The sequence below is a fragment of the Numida meleagris genome, chromosome 20 (assembly GCF_002078875.1).
Source record: "Numida meleagris isolate 19003 breed g44 Domestic line chromosome 20, NumMel1.0, whole genome shotgun sequence".
Taxonomy (NCBI): domain Eukaryota; kingdom Metazoa; phylum Chordata; class Aves; order Galliformes; family Numididae; genus Numida; species Numida meleagris.
This window is the reverse complement of record NC_034428.1, coordinates 3,441,648-3,462,338: the sequence shown is the minus strand read 5'-3', so window position 1 is coordinate 3,462,338 and position 20,691 is coordinate 3,441,648. Positions and strand designations below refer to the sequence as shown.

The following is a 20,691-nucleotide window of genomic DNA, read 5'->3' as shown; positions in this document are numbered from 1 at the left end:
GGACCAGACGTGGTGTTTCTTCAAGGCTCTGTACAGTAGCTTCTCAGAGGCAGATCACAGCTATTTAACTGCCCTGGTGATCCCATCTTTGGTGGGCATTAAAACAGACAAGACTTGCAGTTGTTGGGCTCTATTTTTCACTTAAACTATGTACTTAGTGACAGACTCTTCCTTAATGAGCTTTTAGAACCACAGCAAAACACGTGTTCTGCCACAGCCTCTCCCACTTATGACTAACATGTACTCACAGGCACAGCACTAAGATCACTATGCTATACTGACATAATGACTTTGCCCACCAGCACAATCCATAACCTCTCATCCATCCCACATGCCTGAACATACTCCAGTGTATTGCAGACAGCATTGTTCCTTAACAGATACTGGGCTGGAGACTTGCCTTTCCTTCAAGGACAAGAGGTAACAAAGCTGACTGCAGAACTCTACATTACTAACAGCAGTTTCTTCTTACCTCCTTGTCTTATGATGTGTCCATTTCCTTTCCACTCTTACTCACGGACTGGGGCAATTACAGAGCAAACAATGTGCTAAACTCATGACAGTGAGACTTTGGCTTGTAACAGACAGATGTTAAAAGGAGTTGGCAATTTGCTGTGGTTTCCCAGCGTGCTAGCACACAACAGAACTCTACTCCAAACATCCCTAACTTTGCAGAACACTGCCACATAGGCATACAAGCACCTGCATGACAGGATAAGCAGCATTACATGGCACAGTAAGTGTAGCTGAGTTGATCGTGGGACCTTAGAGAAGCCATGGTAAAATACACAGTGAGCAGGGACTGACTGAACAGAAAGCCAGTGACTTGAGCTCTTTCCTTGTAAGACAGGATGGAGTCCGAGTTCACCATCCCACACAACTGACAGCTCCACATCTCAGCCAAGGGCTGAGAAACATAGCCAGAGTCCCTTCCCATGTCCCACATCTGCAGCTGCAATAAGTGACCTTCCTTATACCTCTCCCCTTTGCTCTTCTCCAACATCCTGCTGGTCTAGAGTATTTGTTTGTAGCCAACTGGTGAAATGCTATTTTCCAGGAGCAGCTTCAAACTTATAGTTTCCAGCAAGTATTTACAGACAACTGTTACAAACAAAGGGAACTGACTGGACGAACTCCAGTTCCAGGTAGAACTCATTTAAACAACATCTTAATCATGCTTGATGCCACAGGACAGATTGGCACATGCTCAGCTGATGGTCAGCTCAGCCAGCAGCCTAACAACCATCTCTCCGCAGCTCTCAAGTTAGCAATACGTGCAAATGGCTCGCAGACATTCCTCATTTTTAGCAGATGATGCGGACAGGCTGTAGTAGGGATATATCACTGCTAGATCAGATGCAGTGAGTTCAGCTTTGAGCCACAGTTCTGCACTTTTGGAGACTGATTCTTTTGGATGAAGCAGCAAAAAAGCCATGGTTTGGCAGTTATAACTGAGCCAGGACAACACCTGCATATGGTTTTTTATAGAAGTAGGAAAACCCATACAACTCCCTTCTTCCTCTGAGGAAGGCACAGGGAAAAAATGGCAGCAAGGTTACAAAGCAATGCAGCTACCACAGAAGAAAAGCCCGGAGAAGAACTACAAAGTTACTACAATTACTGTGCTCTTATGTTCAGCCTACTACTCAAAGTGCTTTGCATACCTTAACCATCAGCATACGCATTCTGCAGCATATGCTGTTACCACCTGATGCACTGAGACGCTTGTCTAAGCATCTTGTTTGAGGCTATAGTGCTCCAGCTGCAACATGCTCCACGAGCACAAGTACTCCAGTGCGTCAGCACGCAGATACTCATTTAGAGAACACAGAAGTACTGGATCAAATACATTACAGACCAGGCAAGTCAATTCCTGCATACCATGTTATCTCACTGGCCACATCACTTTCAGGCAAGATCTGTCAGACAAGTGATTCTTCTGCTTGTGCCAAGAACACATTCTGTGGGGATGGGATTTTCTTATGTTGAGACTAAAGTTTTTTGGTAGAGCTACACTGAACGCTGCTTCCACGTTGATTCAATGTAGTCTCTGCCTTAGGAGAAAGCACGAGTGTCTTGGAGTCTTGGGAGAGCTTATTCCAAGGAGAAAAACTAGGCTAGCATAGAGATTCCAACAGCAGAAGTCACCTGCAAGAGGCACAGGCTTTTCACTGTTCCAATTTCCTTGCATGCTCTCAAGAGACAGTTCTGATCTGTTTGCAGACTACGGGAAACAAGTCATATAGTTAGCAGGAAAGCAGACCACATGACTCCCTCACCACCCCTAAAGGATCACCTTTCTTATACTTTTGAACCCGTCTGACCACCTCAGTCACTTTTTTCGTATGTTATTGAGACTCTGCATGTAAACAAGAGGTGTTTCCAAGGGATGCCTCCCATCCCAGTAAGGCTGAAATCTGTTTGGCACACTGCAAGCACAGAAAGCCCTAGTTCTATAAACAAGCTGTGCTTGAAAGACTAGTTTGTGAGACTGAACTACCAAGCACACTGCCTAACAGCATTTGTCTTACAACTTCCTCTTCCTTAGCAACCAACTCCACGCTGCCTTTCTATTGCTACACTGTCTTCAAATTAAAGAGTACTCCCCCTCTTTTTAAAAAACAACAGCAACACCTCCTATAACCAAGGATTACACTGAGGCTTCTGTTCAGACACCATATAACATTGCCCTTAGACAATACTAAGAATTTAGCAGCTCCAAGACAGTCAAGTACTAATGCAACCAGCAGGGAAATATCTAAGAGGAGCTCTTCTGCAGGACCAGTAAGTTAGATAGCTACTCAAGCTAAGTCTCAAAGTCTTCCGTCGATCACAAATTCCAGTAAAGCAAGCAACAATTATTTTGGCTGGCACTACCTTCCAAAAGGCATTCAACAGATGGAGTAATCAACTGTTTAGCACTGGTATTCAAAGTATAAAGTCAGCACCTGGCCAAGTGGGCATTCCTGCCTCATGTTTCTTTCTCCTTCCCTCCGGCACTGAAGCTGCAACATCCCTACATAAGCTGCATTTAGAAAAGCACTTCCTCCACAACTGGACCACTAGTTGTAAACAGCAGGTGTTTACATACAGAGCTATTTGCATTAAAGAAGTTCACCTAATCCACAATGAGACACATTCTTACGCAGAACTCCATGCTGGTAGTTACTTCCCCATTTGCTAGTTTGCAATCTTCATAACTCACTGCCCAGCCCTCATGTCCATTTAAGTATCTACTGATTAGCAAATGCTAATGAACAAAAATGTGGAAGAGAACAGTGAGTGGGAAGAACGAAGCTTGATGTTTCTACCTCTGTTGAAAGTTTCCATCCCTGTACTAGAAACACTTTCCTGCTAAGACTACAAGATTGGACAAAACAAGGCAACAAGACAAACAATCCCGTTACAAGGCCCTCCTTTCCCCTTGAACTGAGTTTATAAGGGACCACACCGAGGTTTAATGCTAGCAGCCCTGTTAAAAGAAATCCATGTTAAAGCTCCCAGCAGTCATCTACCAGAATTCCCCATCTTTCTTCTTCCTTCCTAGGCAACAGGAGGAAAGAGCAGATCAATTTGTACAGCTGCATCTTGTGCTATCCTCTGCAAGCCCAGGGGAGGCCAGCCTCCCATTCTAGTTATCCTTGGCTTTTAGAGCAGATTTTTAGAAAGCCTTTCTCAGATATGCAGGGTTTGAAGGAATGGGGAAAGCAACATGAATCCTAGCTTGCTTTGGCTTGTCAGTAATCGGCTGACAAGTTAAACCTTACTGTATTGCATCACATATACTGAAGTATTCCAGTCCACAAAAGCACTTTTCAAATACATTACTTGAAAAAATGGAAGATACAGCATGTTGTAAGGGTTTCAAGCCCCAATCCTAAAAGCAACACGGTCTTTTCCATCTGCAGCCATGCACAGGCCAGCAGGATTCTTTTCTCCTAGGAAAACCATCTGCAGTTTGAGATATTTCAATATTAAGGTTGCCCAGCTACAGCCTCCTCCTTCCTCTTTTCATTTAAAGATGTCACAAGCAGTGCTAACAGTAAAGCAAAAATCCCCACAGCAAAGCAGCTGCCAAGCACTAGATTACTCAGCCTGTTGCCCTCAAACAGGCTTATTGTGTCTGAAGCTTCAGTATACATATCTACATCAAATACAACTATACTAAAGAGGAAGTTGTGCAAGAGATTGGTACTGCTCATCAGCACTATAGAAAATTGAAATTGAAAAAACTCAGTCCATTCCAACAGTGGATCTCTGTTCCCTCCCACCAGCGCATTAAGATTCCTATAGCCCCACAAAGTACTGCAAAATGAAAGAGTACAGCGAAGCATGTTCAGTGACAGTAAAATCAGCACCTTATATATTGTCAATGCAAAAATGACTCACCACCACTAGATATGCAACGCTTTAGGATGGGAGCAGCTTAACTGAAATCAACATCAAATTTTTGTTTGTAGCTCGCTTGTGACATTGAGACAAGACTACAAGAAAGTTTCATTTTATACAAGTCTTTAATGAGAGCTTAGAAGTGGTGGTGATCCTGAAATTTTAAGAAGTAATTTATCTGTTTGTGTGATTTATAGGACAGGAATCAATTATGAAAGGTTTTTTGACTAGCTTCCTTCCCGGAAACAAACAACCAAAAAAATCACAAGTTACAGCCTGGCTATAAATTTTAGTCTTGTTGTCTATCAGCTAATAAGACAGCATCCATTTACAAAAATCAACTGTCTTGTGACAGTACTACATCAAGATGCCTCTGCAAGCTTCTCACATAGAATCATTAAATAATTCAGGCTGAGAAGGACCTCAGGAGGCCTCTAGTTCAATCTCTTCCTCAAAGCAGAGTTGGACTAGTTTACTCAGAGCTTTATCCGGTTTACTCTGATAAACCTTCACAAACAGAGACTGCACAACCCATGGGCAATCTGTTCCAATGGTTTACGCTCCTTGTGGTGAGAGATTTTGCACTTAGCATTATGTATCTTCCTCCCTGTTCAAGTCATTCCAGTTTAATCAGCTAGTTTCGGGCTTCACTTAGTGTTAATCCCCAGGTCAAATAAATCTTAGTACATGTAGTACAGCCTTTTTAATTGACAGTGAATTACTAAGCAATTTAAATATACACAACGTTTTCACAGGTCTTTTTATCTTACCTTGCCACATGGAAAAGCTCAGCCTTCTTCAACACTATTTACCCAGATCACTTCATCCTGGGCTTGTTAAGTGTTGAAAAAGAGGAATGAAGGTACACTCTGATGTATGAAGACCCAGTAGATCCTTCCCAGCTTACTCAGACTATAAATTCAGGTCTTTCCTGTCCTGAGGTCTGTGGAGACTGAGGGTGTTGCTACTGAAGACAAAAACCTCACAAGAGGAGACAGTTGAGTCACTGAGGAAGTGATCTTTTTTCACAGACTGTTTAGAAAGCTGTTCTATTCACTTAACCAAAGGATGTTTTCAGAAGTCAACACCCTTGCACGTGCATCCAAAGCACAAGTTCACCCAATTACCCCAGCTTCTTTAAATCAAGTTTAGGCTTCCAAACCTGAAAGCTGGTCAGATTCTTCAATACCTCCAGCATCTGACTATCTGCAAAAAGGCTTTCTCCAGCCTCCTTCAGTAAGTCTGGCAGGTTTTAGTAGGATGACGCAGACAGCAAAAAGCATATTCACTTGCAAAAAATGCCTTTAGCAATTCATTTCCAGAAATGTCTGCATTATACTGTTTTCTATTAATTATTTCCCCTCAGTATCTACTCTTGAGATCTTGAAACTGTAACCTGTACTTAAGATGTGCCTACACTGCAGCCAATCATTTCTTCAGTATCCTGACTGCTTGCCGAGCCAGTCAAAGCTTAAATTTTGGAATTCTCCATTCCCCTGAGCCACCTGCTCCATGAACAATCCTGTGGCTCAGACTTATCCATCAGTGGCCCTCCCTATGAGGGTCAGCACAACCCCTGGAAACAATACTCCCATGCATGCAGTTCAGCCACATCACCCTTTAGGAAGTGCTCCACCTTACAGGAACAGAACTCATCTTTTTAAGTGGAAAAGATGAAAGCCAAAAGCTGGATGTTCACACAAACCTCATGCTCAGTGCGAGTCTTTGAAGACAGGAAGGCTAGGGAGGGCAGGGTGGACTGCAAAGAAGACTGTCTGGCTAGCGGCTATGGATTGCTTCACTACCACAGTGAAGTGTCTGAAGACTTGTTCTCCTCAGCTCCCTTCCTCTTCTGTGCTCCACCTTGAGCTACATGGCTGCCATTCTTGCAGTACTAAACCATACACTGCATCTTACCAGCTGGGAAGATAACAATCTGCAGGAACACTGCATCACACCAGTGTCTGCCTATTCCGCATGCGCAGCCTCAGGGCCCAGCTTCATCTGTGCCTCATAACCCAAGAAGAACAGCCAGTGATGTTCCCAAGCAAGGAGGGATAGCTCTGAGCAAACAGGGATCGGGAGCTTCCAACATTCAGATTAGTTTCATAGAAGGAATGCAGAATTTACTTCAATATAAAAAACAGTTTTATCATCAAAGATCACTAGGCACTTTGCTTTGAAATACCATTTCTTCCTCTGCATCAAAGGGCTGTTAATTTCAGTCTTGTAGCAAGAAGTAGAAATGAAAGCAGCATCTGCTTGGAAGAGATGAACGCAAGATAAAAGGTGTCTGTGACAGAAAGCTGGCAGCAGTCTTACGTTTTCTATTCAAGTTTGACCTGGGAACAACAACAAGCCTTAAAACATAATAAAAGCCATGGAAAAACCCATTCTAAATCCAACAACATAGCCAGAAGATGTAATTTCTCTTCTCCAACTGCTGCAACAGCCAGTTGAGGTAAAGAGTCTAGACAAATCTAAACCTGCTACCCAGTGTAATCAAGCACCTTGGCTTGCTCAAGCCCACAGCATCCCCCACCACAGCTTTCAATTCCCTCTTCCTTTCCAAGCCTCCCGAGTGAAAGCAGTTTCCTAGGGATCTCCCTCAGCAGAAAGGAAGCAGAGTCACACCATGGCAGGACGCCTCCAGAATGTTTTGGCATAAATGGTTCGCAACGCAGCCAGTAAAGAAAGGAAAAAAGCATTGGCATTTCTTGTCTGCCTAGAACTGTCTGTTCTCTGCAAAAAGTCAAGTCAGGATCATCATGAGTTTGTTATATAATACAAATTTTTAGATACTGTGCTCAAGCTCAGACCTGTAACAGCAACAGAGGCACTGAAGTTTGTCACAGAAGGGCATCAAGAGTACATCAACTCTGCTTTGCATCTCTGTAACCTTTGGTCAGATTTACTGGCAGGTCACACAGTAGGGCAGAGGACAGCAACCTTCTTAGCATGGAAAAGCTATGACGAAGAGCAGCCACCTTGTGTTGTACAATGGGCTTCCATTGCAAAGTAACCAAGCAGAGAGCTTACGTCCTGCTCACACAATCAAAACAGAGAAAAGAATATCTTAACACCTTGTTCTTCTGTCCTCAGTACCTTGGAGACAAGTCCCTCCAAGCACCTCTTATGCAGACTCATGACCTGCCACCCTGACATTTTTGGTGGGGGAAAAGGCTTTCTTGCCTTTTTTCTCTACTTCTTAAGCAGCAAAAAGCTTCATCTATTAAGGCTTGATGCAAGCATCCGTAAGGGACCAGACAGAACAGTACAAAGTGCAAGCAGATCACATGAAAATTATCTGTAAAACATGGATCCAACACATGATTTAAAGAATCTAAATACTATGTGTATGCTTTGGCTGCCCACGTTCGACTACCATGTGTACACATTTGTTTTCATTTCAGCCCAGAATTTCTGCAACTGCACTGATCTCCACCGTTTCACTGGTTACCTTTACAACTAACGTGGAAACCTGTATTTCTCTCTAACCTTTAAAATGTTTGAAACAATCAAGCAAAAAGGAGAAGCCAACAGAGCGCACTCAGCCTGACCCAATTCATTGCTGTTCTCTGGAATGGATGAGCTAACCTCACTCCTGAAGTAGCAACCAGAAGCTATACAACTCAAACCGTTTATGTGAGCAAAAATTCAAAGGAGATAGCCAGATAAATATCCAAACCAGTGCTGAGATATTGTTCAACATTTAGCAAACCATTCCCTCAGCATGCTCAGAAAGGCAACCATGCACACAAGCAACAAACCACCCCACAGCCACTCTCAATAAAGTGCTGAGCTAAAAGGATACTCCTGGCAGACAGATTACACAAGAGACAACTCACACTGCCAGCTTTACTGGAACTTACACAAACTCACCAAAGCAGAGCATTCTGGGATGATGCCTCACTAGATTTCTGCCTTGTCATTAGCAAAAAAAAAATTACAGGCATGGTTAGACTGTGTTTAAATATAATTGACCTGGGACATACCATAATTAGGAAGAGACACTGCACATCTGAATGAAGGCTGCAGCTGGGCAGCCTCAATATGATGCAATGTTTTGCTTTCACCATTACTTGATAGGGTCCCTGGAAATTGCTACAACTGTTTGAGATAAGCAAGGTTACCAAAAGCTTCAGCTGAGTTCTTACATCACCCTGAATTGCACGAGGCCTGCAAATTACCTGCTAAGACATTGCACATAACAGCAGAACTTCTGAAAGCTGTTCTAGCCTGGCTGCCTGAAGTTTTCTCCCCATATAACTGCAACTAGACAAATCAAATTTGAAACCAGAGTAACAAAGTGAAATAAACTAAAGCACGTGACACAAACTGTGGAAACAAGAATATACATGCTGCCTTCAGAGGGCACCTGCACTGTAGGTGGCCAAACACCCAAGAACAGCTTTTTCTTGGAAATAACAGTCCTAGTAATACAGAGCAATTGTGGGGGGATACAACTAAGACATGTAGCTACAACACTGCACAGTTGCTTCACTACTGGTTAGAGTCCACAGGGGCTGTTCAAGGGGCTGGCAGTGGAATTTGTCTGTTAGTCTTGGGTCAAACTCAGAAATACATTCCTGAACAGTCTTATTTGCTCAAGCTCTGTAAAATGAAGGGATACCTAAGTAGCTTCCTCATCACCTCTGCATCAACAATAAGCTGCACGCTGACCATTTACATTAGAACAGTGAAACAGATCTATGTGACTAGGTCCAACATTCCTAGCTTACACAGTGATTCCACCTCTCCACGACTAATAGCAGGTTTGAACTAACAGTTCACAGCAGTTGCTTTAGCACATGCAGCTAGAAAACTGGTTAGGCAGTCATACTCTGAACCACACTGAGGATTTATTATTGACAAGACAGGGTACGTTGTCTGAAGAGACAGATGTAGACAGGATTTTTCATTATAAACAGCCGTAAATGTCACTGTTTCAGATCAAATCTGATAGCACATGAAGTTTTTACTCCGGGCCAATTTAGTTTAGTTATTCAGACTCACAAGATTAAGCCTACTATGGAGCAATCTATCTTCAGCCCCAGCCACAAGAATATTTATCTCCCAAAGACTCCTACCTCAGCATCAACAGCTACACCAAGAATCATGATTCTGGAACACGCAGAAGTTATCATGGCTACTGCTAACTGCAACTTCCATAATAGCCATTTCAGAAAGGATACTGTAAGAAAAACGTGTGTAAAGGGAGTGGAATCCCCTTTAGGGATCAAGCAGTTAGCCTGTTTTCAAGGTCAAGTAACATCCTAAAGGTTTCAGTTTAAGTTGATGTATATGGATGCTTTCGGCTTTTTAGTTGGTTCAGTCCGACAGCAGTCTAATATTGTAACTTCTGGAAAGAGTAAAGAAAACATTTACACATGCTTTGCCTGAAAAGTTTCTGCCCACCAGTAAGCTCAGTGTCAGATATCGAAGCCATACCTAAAGCCTTACTCTTCCTGTAACGCAGATAAAGCATTAAGTTTTCAAAAGTACCTTGCCCTCTGCAAAGTGAATAACCAAACACAATTTGGGCTTTTTTGAAGACTTCCCCATTGCCCATCTCAGAGGCACAGACTTGTCCTGCTCACTTATTTCACAGGGAAGACTCACAAGGCAATGAAGTTCAGCAAGTTTTGCAAATTACCTGCTAAGATATCCCACTGCAAAGATACCTGCTAGCACATTATGTTCACAAGAAAGGCTCCACAGCACCCCAAGCAGCTTTCCAAAAGTCTTTCCTTTAATTTATGAATGAGCACAGTCACCTCCAAGGAAGGAAAGAGATTATGATCCTCAATGTTGGAGGTCTACTGGGATGGAAATACCAAGATAGTATTTATCCCTTTTCCTTCTACCTTTCAAGTGCTCTGACACCAACACAGAAGCCTGAGTAAGCAGAGTTTGAAGAACATACATGTTCACCATCTCTTCCTTCCTTCCCTAGGGATTCTCAGCAGACTAAACTGTGGGTTTCCTCTCAAGAACAGAAATTCCAGTACCTGTAATTAAGCTGGCTGCTTTCTGCTCTGACTATTCCAGACATCACTGTCTGAGTCTTTTTCCATTAAGGTTACATATTCAAAAACCTCTCCAGTGTGAGAGATAAGAAACACTGCAAGAGTCAGTGATGGAGCAAGTGCATTAGATGTAAGCAGCCCTCCGCCGTCTTATCTGAGTGTTAAACAGCTGCTGGTACTTTTTACAGTTCAAAGACAACACAAAAGCCTGTACAGTCAACCTATCCTCCCAACATACCGTAGTCATCACAGGTCCTCGTAAATCAACATGTCTTCTAAATAAGTGTTTAATATAAACATTTGTACAGTCACTTAATTCCTGGTGAACCAAACTATTTGATGTGGGCCACAGAAAGCTCCCATGACATCAGTGGAAAGTTTCCAATTAGGAAACTGAGTTTGAAGTACATGAAAAGAACTTAAGAAGTGTATATAGAGAGGAAGAAACAAGAGATCTGTTCTTAAAATGCAATATACCTAGGAGCAAGCAGAAAAGATAAACTCTGAAAATTCAACGCATCTTAACAAGTGAATTCTAGAGAAACAACTCTGTAGCTACTAAACCCTTCAGTATCTCTAAGCTTCTCTCCTTTCTAAGGCTGGTCAGCCTCAGCCAAAGTATGTTCACCTCTTTTTCAGCTGCCACTGAAGTCCTGACTCGTTTTGAGGAGACCGGCTGGTTCATGCAGCTTTGCCAAGATTTGCTGCGTACAAGCACCAATTTAAAAGTAATAAGGCGGCCACTGCCACCCACCGTTCAGTGTACCACAGCCTTCCAAACATGGAATAAACATATGCTGTCCAGGATATCCAAAGCCTAGAATATCAAGTAAAGCCACCACACCCAACAGTATTTTGATTCCTTAAAAACCTCACACCATACAAAAAAAAAAACTTACCACGCTATTTTATTTCTACAGTCAATTCATTACACTAACTGCTTACTCATCCTACACCTGTTCCTGGCCGATAATCCCAATGCTTTGGTGATACCAGCCTAGGACTTAAAAAAAAAAAAAGAAAGAAAGAAAAAGAAAAAGAAAAAGCTGGTACAGAAGTCTTCACCCTGGCTGAATGTATCTAGGCACGTACTAATTAGACTGCCCTGCTTTTGCATCAGACTTGAAGGCAAAATGGGTTACGTTCAGCAACCTGCAAAGCCAACTCTCACTGCTGCTGTCCTGCCACCTGCTGGGCCATCTGCTTTGTCTACTCGGATGGTGAGAGGACTTCCACCCGATGCCCTTTCAGCACCACAGCCCTGGGTCAAACTGGATTTCCATGACCAGCTTGCTTCGTGAGTGGCTTAGTCATACTAAAAACAAGATTTAACAGTATGTGGAGCACTTCATTAGCGCAAAAGCTGTTTCAGCAGTGAAGTCACTGGCAGGCCTCCTGCTGTACTCTTCCACCTTGAAACAGAAATTCCCATGACGCCAAGGGTTCTTTCAAGAATAGTCTTGAAACTGAGATTGGCTGGCACTTATTTCTGGAGGTTTGACAAGAGCCGAATCCTGGTAACATAAGAGCACATTGCTCCAAACATGTACCAGTGTACTACTTCTTGTTCACCTTAATGACCATTAGATAGAAAGCAGTCCTCCAATCTCAAATACAAGGGGAGGATTTTTCATCCTTAATATATGGTCTACAGCACACTCACCTCCCCAGTGCCCACTAAGTTTTACCTGCATCAAAAAACTACCTCCCGCTTAAAACCAAGAGCCATTCAATTCTTGTCTCCTCCCAGACACAGGGAAACCATTAACAGTCATCCTCCAACTTGACAGAAGCGTTGTTGCTCTTAACCCACAACAGACCAGCTAAGGATAAGCCACGTAACTTTCTCTTGTATGTTTCTAGATGCCTAGCAGAAGGCAAGCCACCTCTCTTGCATGAAGCCAAAACCTGCTTCTCTCTACTAAAGTTAGTCAAGGGACATGGCATGCATCCCAACAGCAACGTTTAGACGATGGAATTTCTGCTTGCCCACACCGGTAATAGCGCCCACAGCAGCAAACTGATCCCTTGTACACAGAGCCCGCCTGTATGGGGAGAGAACATCAGTGCATCCCTACAATAAAAAGGCAGACTGAAGGCACCTCATAAGTTGCATCCAAACTCCTTTCTGGGGGAAAAATGAACAGCAGTAAGTCCTTAGAGAAAATACCACTAAGTACATAGATAAGTACATCTAGTACCAAAATTCTCTTCTGAGCCTAACAAACTCACTAACGCAGCAGATTCACTGGAATTCCTTGTAGATAAACATCTGGACATACCTGCCATCCTGGAGTGACAGCACGCTTGGCAAGTCTCCTCTAGTTAAACCGCGTACTGCTCTGGCTGTGGAGCAAGCTCAAGGATAGTTGCACAATCCATCTGCCTGTAGATGTGGGCTACAGCTCCTTCCAGGCTCACTCTCATCATGTATCCCCTCCCACTTAAAGTGTTGAAACACAAAGCTGTGCCTCTTGCAAATCCAGTTCAGGGTCCGCATGCTGGGCAACAGTCCGATTACTCAGATACCAAGCCTGCAGTTATAATGTGATTCATGCTAGAAGTGCAGAATCAGGCCTGTGTCGGCACATGAACTGCCCCTCCCCAACAATCTCACTGGAAGGCAACATCTTTCAGTCACTTGGCACGCATCTCTCCCAGAGGATCAAAAGCACATAAGGAAATGTGTAGAGTGAACCTTCCAGGAGAGCTCAGCTCCTTCAGTACCTGCTTCTTGCAAGCACAGAATCCAGAAAGTTAAGCTATTTAGCAGTTTGTTGGTCCTCGAGTATATCACAAAGCTGATAAACTCAGATAAAAAGATGACAGTATTGCCAGATTTCAGGATGAACCTTAGCCACTTAAGTGAGCTTGTATTAAGAAACGAAAGAGTAACACTTCTCCATTTTTTTCCCCTCCCTAATGCCAACATGCAACAAGTCAAACCCACAACCTGGACAACCAGTAGCACATTACTGTGTTGGTTTGCCTCTACTCCCCTGGATTTTCACTGTTACTCAAACTCACAGCCACTTCACATCAGATTAACTGACTTTTTTCTTTTTTTAAACTTCTATGAATGCTAGCAACAGCTGAACATTGGCAAGACAGCATGCCACATACCTAACCTTACAGCAATATCCTGCTGGAATCAGTGCCATGTATGCAGTCCTTCTGCCCTTTTCCTCTTAGGCTGCAAACTAAGCTACGCTAGCAAGATCTAAGACATGCATGTGCCTGAATCAATACCAGAGCCAGATCTGAGGCTGAAACCACTTATGCCTGTCTGATCTTTGTTGCAAGGGAGACACAGCACTCCAGAAAAGCTGTGATATAGTAGGGAGGAAAGCAATGCCCTGGCTCACACAAAAAAGAAACTTTCATCAAGTTGATTCACTCCCACCACCCACTTCCAGTTTGTTCCAGCTAGAAGCACACAACATGCCAAATGGAACACCCCAGACCATTAGTAGTGAGACTGTGTGGGGCATCCACCAAGGAAGGCAAGCCCTCAAGCCATTAGCACAGACCTGTGACAGCAAGCTATCAGGTAACACCACAGCACACATCAACCTGCAGCAGCTCAGGGCTATCAGTAGCCGCAGAACAGACAGTCCAAGCAGCTGCAATGCCTGCCTATACCTTGACAAGCCAGGTCCTTTCTGAATCTACACAGTTCACAAATCTCTCTTCAGCAGAAGCGTCAACGGATTTCTTCTGCAACTACTCAACAGTTCCCAGAAAATAGGTAGGGCCTCAGTGCTGGTCCTCCTGTTTCAGCTTACCCCTTAACCAACTGGACCACAGCTCAAAGTTGTTTCTTCACATGGGCACCACCTGAAGCTTCAGGTCCCAGATACACCAGTACCTCAGCGCTGGAATGGGACAAAGCAATCCCTCCCTCATCATCCAAGTTCAATAACACGATATGTTTAGCCTTTAAATAACTGAAAAAATTGACTTGAAATAGTCCCACGTAGAACAGCTGACAACACAGCAGCAGCCCCTCCATACTATGTACTCAGTGTCCTGATTCCTCCATAGTGCAGACCAAGACTACTGTTTGGAACTATTGCAAGAGTTGTTATCCTTTTCACTAAGAAGCAGTGCTTTGCTTGCTTCCCTGCCACACAGCCCACCCAGCTACAACTCTACAGACACAGAGATCCTAAAACACCACGTGACAAAGAATCATGGTGTCTAAGCGTGAAACGCATTTACCCTAACTCAAGGATCATCCTTCAAGCCTCGAGACAGTATAGCTGGGATCCAGACATGTTTCACATTGCTGCTTAACGTAGAGTTTAACTTCCAAAAGGTCCTTCAAACCAGAAGTTATCCGTAGTGAAGTTGCCAATAGTTTAAACTAAGGATTTCTGAACATCTGAGACCAATGCAGTCTGCTCATGTAGAGAGCAGCTTGGCCTTAGCCCTTGCTTGATTTTGTTGGCTGCATACCATCAGTGGCTCATGTTCTTTAGAATCAAGTTGTTTCTGTAGTTTTTGTGCATCCAAGTGCCTTTGTACATTTATGGTGTCAAGGTCCCATCCGCTAACTCCTCAGGACAGATTCCTGACATGATAACATACTGATGATCCAAAGAAAGCATTCTGAAACTAACATCTACACAGCTGCTCCAACTTACGAGCTTCATCAAACTCCCCTCCCAGGCTAGAAGAAAAAGCCCATGTTTCGTAACTCCATATCCAGACTTCACTACCTTCTTTCAAGTCAAAAGTTGCTGCTCCTGCTTTGAAATCAGGCAGATGTTTGTGTGCTGTTCTTTCTGTAAATGTAAAAAGCTTCTGGCTCCCAGGGGAGGTTTTGCAGGTTAAAAGCTTTAGTGTTACACAGTAGCAACACTTTTTCAATGCAAAAAAAATCCATCTTCACTTTTTTTAGCAGTGGAAAAATACCAGCAAAGCCAAAAGTCGGTAAGAAAAGGTTAGTGAACAAGATTTTCCAGGGTTAAGAAGAATAGGTAAGGCAAGGGCAGGTCACTGTTTCTATTAGGATCAGAAAGATGCCTATTCAAATTAAAAAAAAAGTCTAAATCTTCCCTACTCCAACTGCTTGGATGAGCCACAGGGCAGATACCATTAAACAAAACCTGGTATTAGCAACCATCCGTGCTGAAGGTGATCAGATAAGAAAAGTATTAGCTTTATTTTCTCCTTTTCTGAAAACCTTAAAGCAGAACACTGAATGACTGAAGCAAGGCCACACATCAAGCCAGATGTATAGAAAGGATTAGCCTACAGCTGTCCCTGGCTCACAGCCCTGCACTCATCCCTCTGAACCACACTCCCTGGGGCACACACAACACTGTCAGACTGCTACAAGCACCAGCTGGCCTAGAAAGCTCTGGACCTTAAGCCCCATCCCAGGCATGGCAACATGCCACAAAAAAATACATCTGTCTGTGCCAGCGGTCCGTGCCCAGAGCACAAACATAGTAAGCATGCTAAAGAACTGCTCTCCATACTCTTTCCAAAGAGGGGGCAAAGGCAGCCTGCAGCACCAGTCCATAGGGCTAGGTCAGTTTTACTCCACTTCAGCTCGACAGCAGGGCATTAATCACAGCTCAGCTGATGTTCTCTCTGTACTCTTACTCACCCCCTTTGTATGCAGGGGGTGAACCTCCAGATAGCATCCAGCTCACATCACATCCATCTTATCAGGGAAAGTCTGCTTGTATTTCCTTCCCTTAAATGCTACACAGAGTTGAGGCAGCTTACATCACCTCAAAGCTACAGAACACCCAGAATTGGGATTTAAGCCATAATCTTTGTGAAAGAACATTCCCCAGTCACACACAGTTTCCAGATGGGCAACACTGGAGCATCAGTAACTCCTGAGCCTCTCCAAGACCAGTGCCCTACTAGCTCAGCCTGTTTCCAGAGCTCATAGGCAGGTTTGTTCCAAGATCACACTGTAGCCCTATGTCAGGGGGATGGGGACAGGGGCAGATTTAGTGACTAGCTAATAAACTACTATTCAGAAAGCCACTGGCTTTTAGATCCGTATGAAACTACTTAGCTGAAGCCTGTGCAAAGCAGTCAGCGTCTCCCAGCACTGAATCTGCTAACGTACAAGTCATTCTTCCACAAAGAACAGAGATACAGCTAACAGGACCTCACATTTCAGGGTCCATATGGACAAGGACTAATTTCAGTGGCTGCCTGAGCGGGAGCAGAGAGACTTCTTGATTTGGAGTTAATCTACATCCCCTTTGACAAAGTCTTTATCAGAAACAAGTTGGCTTGTCTAGTCAGACACGCACAGCTGTCAAAACCTGACCAGCTTCAGACAGGTAATTTCAGATAGCTTTATCAACAAGAATAAATATTAAGACTTCTCTTGGACACTGCAGCAATATCAAGCAGCGTTGTTGCCACCCAAACGTTCCAGCACTTCTTACCCAGAGCCACAACAAACAATTCACAGCACTAGACAGATCTGCACATTTACTAAACAAAAAACGCAATAGCTCCCAGCTTGGGAGTGCCTAGAATAAATCAATAAGCTAAACTGCTGAAGAAGATCACCTTTTACCCATGTGCCAGAAACAGGTGTTCTTTAATGGCTCAGCACAGCATTATGACAGACTGAAGTTCTAGATCTCAGTGCTGCACCTCACATCTGGACTTGACAGGGTTCTAGTTTTTCAAAAAGCAAGCCCCAAACCTGTCTTGATCATTTATACATTACACTTCAGTTTTACACTTAATGTTCCTCTTAATTTTCACTGTAATTCCCTCAGGAGGGCATCCTTCCATGCACAAGTATTAATTGCTTTCAGCCTCCTATCTTACTCAGCTTCCCACCAGGACTGCTGGATGACCCTGCTTCACCCAATCCAATGATCAGCCAGAAGAGAATTTCCTGCTCAACCTAGCAGGCTGATTTATTTTAGCCCAGGAGTTCCCAAAGCATTACCCATGGTGCAGAATTGATAGCCTACGAACAATCCCTTCCTCATTTTTATTTTATTTGAAAAGGTGATACTGCTCAGTAGTCCCACCCATGTGCTTGGAAATCAGTACTAACCTAGGTTTTCCTCACGCTTGCACTCTGCTAAGCATTTGACTTTTTCCCCTCTATCACATACCCCATCCTCACCAAGGACAACTACACACATCTCACCTTCACCCCCAGCCATTATTTATTGAAACACTGGCAGCTGTAGCAGTTACTCAGATGGAGCAGTAACTCAAGGGAAGATCTTTGTTGCTCAAAGCTGTGTAGTAACTGGAAGTGAGTCAGCACCTTGACATCAATGCATCCTATGATGACCACCAGCAAAGCAGCGGTGACCGCAGTTTGGCAGCCTTGGTTCTCAGACATTTACTCACTTGCATTCTGCAGGCATTACACATCTCTGCCTGAAAGCAACCGGTGTCTAACTTGTATCTTGTACCAGCAGTTTAATTTGCTAACTCCTGTCACATGCCTGCAAACATGGAGAAGCAGAGCAGCAAGTTTCACAGCCAGCCACATGCATCAGCTTGTGGTAAGGTAAAGAGCTTGTCTATATAATCCATGCAGGTCTAACATAAGTGTTGCTATAACGCTACCGTAACTCTGCCAGTTAATACAAGCAGAAGCTCCTCTGCACAGGGCAGCAAGATAAGCTGTACCAACAGAGCACTGCTGCAGAGCCCTGCTGAGGTCATCTCATTGATAGTCCCTGCCAACACCGCCTAATCCTTGCTCCCCTTGTCAACACAAGCTGACTCCAGACTGAATCAGTACATATATGCTTCAGCCCAAAACTGTAAGCACAGCTCCCACGGGTGTATCAGAGCTTGCCAGCCTCAGCTGGCCTTCAAATGCCAATTTCATCAATTCAGTGGCACCAGCCACGAGATCTGACTGAAACACGAACATCGGAGAGCCACAGAGCATATTCTCTTCCACATCCTATGTTCAGCAAAAAGAACACTAACTTGGAAGATTCGTTGTCAGTGGTCTGCACTCATTCACAAAGCTTGGCATCCACCACGTCCTGACTGGCTCACTGTTGACAGATTTTTAATTTGGCTAACTCCATGATTTTTTAATTAACCCTCACAGGAGAGATTTGAATAGACAAGCAGCCCTTGCAGACTTCTTTCACTTTTTCTGAGGAAAGGAAACATAGCAGGCAGAGAGAGAAGACAGCAGCGAGCAGAGCATATTTTCCACATCCAGTGTCCAGCTGCAGGGATCTGACTCCACACAAACACAGCACATCTCAGTTAGCCAGTTCCTGGAACACAAAACCACATCTCTGAAACATCTAACGTAAGTTTACAAACAAACTCCAATCGCATTACAGTGCAATTCAGTAACCTCTAAAGCAGGAGAGGGGCTGCAAAAGCTCGCTGCTGATGTACCGCAACAACACAATGCCCCCCAGAGGAATACGCTGCTGAAGTTCATCCCTTGTCTTCAACGGAACTAAGGGGGAGAAGAATAAACTGCAGCTTTGTGCATCCATCATCAGAAGCCCTGAGAGCCACAGCAGGGCTGGAGGCCAGGCGTGCTGATGAATGGGGAGGGGACAGGCGCACCAGCAGCCGGTTGGCCAGGGAAGACTGCTCCAAAGCCAGTCAAGTGCCTCTCACAGTGCCACTCGCTCTGTAAACAGCAGCACAGCTCGATCACATTCCCAGTAGCTTTCCTATCGACTCACTGCAGAAACATCCTTCTTCCTAGGCTAAGAATAGGTACTTTGACCCTGTCGATTCTACAGCCAGAACTCTCTCACTGAAAAAGATCACATCTGGGACAAAAGAATCATAAACTCATCCTGCAACACTATCAAGGAAAGAAAAGCTGATCTTCCTCTAAGGCAACAGCTTTCATCTTTATAATCATTCTGTAAACCTCCTTATCTGAAGCAATGGCTCAGTGCATAGATTTCTGACCAGGCGTGGCCTCTGCTGCGCATCAGTCACAACCTGCCCACTTCTCCAGCAGGCAGCAGGTAGAACAAATCCATGCATTTGCACCAGGCTACAGCAACTTTACCCCCCTTTAAAAAAAACAAAAAAAAACACTCTTAGCTACTTCAGCTACAGGATTATATAGGCCCCCATTATACCAACACATATTTATGCAGTAAAGAAAGCTGACATGTGAATTGGCCCCTGCAAGGTGCGCTCCAGAGACCACCAAACGCAGCACTGCAACCACAGAGACTGAACAAACAACGCCACTTCCTCGACGAGCCCAACTTACTTAAAGTCATCGTCTAAGCGACACTATCAGTGTTTATTCTGCAAACCCACACACATCTGCACCAGCTGTTCCCGGAGCCCACCCGCACTCCGGCAGCCCCGGGACGGGCCCCACGTGAAGCTCGGGGGCAGACGGTGCCCGAGCCGCGCCGGGCTCGCAAGAGCCCCCGAGCTGCACCGGTGGGTCGCGAAGCCTGGTCTCAACCCAGCGTTCTGTTCATTTTTCGAGTTATTGTTATTTCGGAGCCGGCACGGATTTCTCGCACGGCCGGGGCAGCAGCGAGAGAAGCCCCGCTCCATTAGATGGGGAAGGAAGCGGGGAAAGAGAGGCCGCCGCAACCTAGAGCCCGCCGGCCGCCGCGGCCCCGGGAAAAGGCCGCCGAGCCCCCGCCGCCCGCCCCCGCCGGCTCCTACCGTTCCCAGGGCGCCCGCCGGCCCATGGCAGCGACCGCGCCGGGTCCTGCGAGCGGGGCCGCGCCGCCGAGCGCCCGTCCCTCCGCCCCCGCCGCGGCGGGCAGGCTGCAGCCGCAGCACCCGGCTCCTCCCGGCGCCAGACGCGGCGAGTGGGGCGCCGCGCGTCACATGGCCCAGCTAGCGCCCAGGACACGCCCGCCCCTTCGCGCGGCCCCGCCCGCGGCCCCGCCCACTGCCCCGCCGTGTTTGCCCAGCGGGCGGCTGCGGGCCGCGCTGCGGCCCCGCGGGGTTTGGGATGGAAGTTTGCCGGAGTCCTCCCTGCCCTTTCTGCCCGAAGGATGGCAGAAACGGCGCCTCTCCGTTTCTTTCTTTGTGGGGAGAAAGGGTGCCGCTCAATCTAGCCGCTCTTTAATGAATTTCGTCCGTATAGGTGGACGCAACGTTGCAGCATTTGCATTGCAAAATTCCAGGGAGATGTGTTCCCTTTTTAAACTGATTTGTTTAGAAATATAAATCAGGGAAGTATGACTCTCTTCATTTGAGTCTTTTTTCGAAAAGCAAGTGACGAGATAACATCTCTTTGAGATGGTTCAGTTTCAGTGTCTGTAGCAGTACAGCTTGCAGCTATAAAGTG

General features: G+C 45.0%; 1 protein-coding gene across 3 annotated transcripts in view; it reads right to left on the bottom strand.

Moving 5' to 3' along the window:
* SPSB1 (splA/ryanodine receptor domain and SOCS box containing 1) overlaps nt 1-20,204 on the bottom strand; it is a 34,682-nt gene extending 14,478 nt beyond the window's left edge. Inside the window, exon 1 of one of the 3 annotated variants that reach the window (XM_021417663.1) lies at nt 20,058-20,204. The gene's annotated coding sequence lies outside the window, so the exon portion shown is untranslated. Of the gene's footprint in view, nt 1-5,159; nt 5,343-16,967; nt 17,052-20,057 lie in introns of those variants that run through there. The other 2 variants (XM_021417665.1, XM_021417666.1) reach the window with 2 other exon arrangements.